This window comes from Balaenoptera musculus, chromosome 14 (genome assembly GCF_009873245.2).
Source record: "Balaenoptera musculus isolate JJ_BM4_2016_0621 chromosome 14, mBalMus1.pri.v3, whole genome shotgun sequence".
In the NCBI taxonomy this organism is placed as follows: domain Eukaryota; kingdom Metazoa; phylum Chordata; class Mammalia; order Artiodactyla; family Balaenopteridae; genus Balaenoptera; species Balaenoptera musculus.
The window spans coordinates 84,782,742-84,785,991 of NC_045798.1; positions in this window are offsets into that span (position 1 = coordinate 84,782,742).

Consider the following 3,250-nt stretch of genomic DNA (forward strand, 5'->3'; position numbering starts at 1 on the left):
GGTGGAGGAGGGTGGGCAAGGGAAATTCTGGGGGAGCTGGGGCTCAGAGACTGAGCTTAAGTCTAGGTGACACCTCAGCACAGCAGGGAGTCTCTGCTTGGAGAGCTCTGAAAGACAGTAGTTGCTTGGGTCCTATAAGCACAAGACTGTCTTATCAACACCAGCAGATGCTGGGTGTTGTTTCACAGGATATGCAAAGCAAGCAGGCACAGAGTGGCCAAAAAACTGCTTGTTTGGTCTAGTTTGAAAACAAGTTAATGTGTAAAAATGTGAGTTTGAAGCTTGCAGGCTTTTGAGCTAACAGGTCTCGTGAAATTAGCGAAAAAACCTAGTAGCTATTATATGAGGCCATATCAGGCTCATGAATATAATGAACGACTTTCTCAAAACACTGAGAATGGCAGTCTTCAGTGCCACGCCTTGAATTTGAAGACACTTCCAGAATGATAAAATAGTGATAAAAATGAAGATCCAAAAGGCATGGTATTAATACAAGTCCGAGTCAGAGAATCACTAACATTCAGTACTTTAGAAATGCATGACCTTGTTCTTGACCAAGCACTTAAAAGAAATGTCTTTCCCATCTGGGTACTCTTATTTTATCTGTGTATGTGGAGTCACATCTGCCGTGTCACACTTACTAAATAGTTTATTTGCTTTCCAGTATATTTCCCCTTATTCTTCCCCTATGTAGAGTATATTTCCCCTTATTCTTCCCCTATGTAGTATCTCCTGAGCAACTATTCTCTTGCTTTTGGAGTCAATGATTTGAGTCTGGTTGGCAAATATATTAAGTCATCAAGATAAGCACTTCAGTGCTGGGATTTAATTGGGCATTTTATACTTGGCTAAAAAATATTATTCAATTTATAAATTAATTTTAATTTCAGTTATACTTAACTTACAAAGGTAATAAATAATTGATTTATGGAGTGAAAAGGAAAACTTTTGCAAGATAGGCATCTGACCACAAGAGTCAATTAGAGAAAGAAGCTTTCAGCCCTTATTGAAATTTTCTGAGGCTAGCTCCCAGCAGGGAATAATGCCATAATCTATAACCTTATGGATCACAAGCCAGTCTGTGTGGACTTATCCTTGGCCAGGATGGCCAGCAGTAGAATCACAAACAAGCTGACTAACTTCTGCGCTCCAGTTTTCTCTGCAATGGACTCCAGAAAGTGATAGTACCTGGCTCATAACAAGATGTAATATGACTTAAACACTTAGAATGGCACCTGGTACATGGTAAGATTTCATTCAATGCTAGTCATTTTCATTAGTGATATTAATTAGCTTCTGAGTGACAGAATTTTAATATAAAAGCCAACAAAACAAATCTCCTAGTTAACACTCTGCTTTTACTGTAACACCTTTGGGGTAGAGTCTGAAGCAGCTTTAGAATCTGAAAAACATGGAGGAAGACTACAGGCATGACTATTGCAGTTAAGACATAAAAAACATTTTAATGCTGGAAATTAACTATATTCTCCATATGTGTCCTAAGTATAATATATTGCATGACATTTTATCGTTCTCTAGTTCCAAGACTGGGGATTGCAATCAGCACCATGAATCAGTGAATCAAGCATCAAATTAGATGTGACAAGGAATATTACATCATTGCAACAGATTCAGTTTTACATTTTGGATCTAAAGAACTGACTCGTTAGATGCAAAATAACAAAACCCACTAAATGTACATATTAATTTAAAATGAACCAGTCTTGACAGATGAAATTTGTTCATTTGGACTGCTTCATGGAGAAAAACACAGATAAAGTATCCCATCCTTGACTCCCCCTAAGTTACACTATAAATGAATTTGCCACCTATTAGAGATGCCTCTTTTACAAATTGGAGCTTAAATAAATCAGAAGTACAGTAGATTTTCATTAAAAAGAATAAATTTTATGGTGGTATAAATCACACTACATTCCTGATTTCCCTGATCCTGTCACAGGTACCATTATTTTGCTTGTCATCCAAATCCAAAACCTCTCATCATTGGTCACCAAGTCCTTCCTCTGTCCTCTGCAGTCCTCTCTCTTTTTGGCCAAAGATAACCAAAGTTAACAAAATAAATCTGGCATCATTAAATTTGGCCTGATTTTTTACATAAGTGCAGCAAGAATGGTAACTGACCTCATAGGATTTTTTTTTTTTTTTTTTTTAGAATCACATTTTTATTTATTTATTTATTTTTGGCTGTGCTGGGTCTTCGGTTCGTGCGAGGGCTTTCTCCAGTTGCGGCAAGTGGGGGCCACTCTTCATCGCGGTGCGGGGACCGCTCTTCATCGCGGTGCGCGGGCCTTTCACTATCGCGGCCCCTCCCGCTGCGGGGCACAGGCTCCAGACGCGCATGCTCAGTAGTTGTGGCTCACGGGCCCAGCCGCTCCGTGGCATGTGGGATCTTCTCAGACCAGGGCTCGAACCCGTGTCCCCTGCACTAGCAGGCAGACTCTCAACCACTGCGCCACCAGGGAAGCCCGACCTCATAGGATTTTTAAGTTTGCTTTGCTGGCACTTTCCATAAGGAATCACAGATTAGACTTTTCAAAGCCTCTCTTGGCTAGAACACCTACACAAGACCTCACCATCTGATGTCACCTGCAGTACTTACAGATTTAGGTGAATTCCTCTCTTCTTGAGGTCCCCAAGATAGCCTAAGTTTCCTGGGCCTGCCAGGAAGTGACCTTCCTTAGTCACTTGTAAAGTTGGGAACCCTATAATCCAGGTACCAGGCTGGTTTTTCCAAGGGGGCTTTTTAAGCATTGGCTCCATAAAGTTACCTGGAGTTCCTCAAAGCTGTCTGGCCATAGCTGATTCTATGCACAACATCCTCAAATATAACAGTTCATTCAAAGCCTTGGCTAAGACCCCAATTTTTCCAACTATGTCCTGTTACAAGGAGAAAAGACTCATTGGAATTATGGAAATATTTATATTGCCATGAAAATTAGAACACTCAAATTCTGGAGGGATCAAGCAGGAAGAAAAAGATCAACATTTCATCCCTGTATACAAAAGTATAATCTACTAAATTGTCAAGAGTTGTGGATAGCTTAAGAGAAAGGAGAAAAGGGTTCCTTATATCCAGAAAATAGAACACTGAAGAACCAGCACTGTTCCAAACAAAAGCTGTAAAATCATTATCGTTCTTCATCAGTTCATTCAGTCCCATGTAATTCTCTGCTTCATCTTGGCTTAGCAGTTTTATGAACTTGTCAGCTTCTCCCCAAGAGTTCTGGAA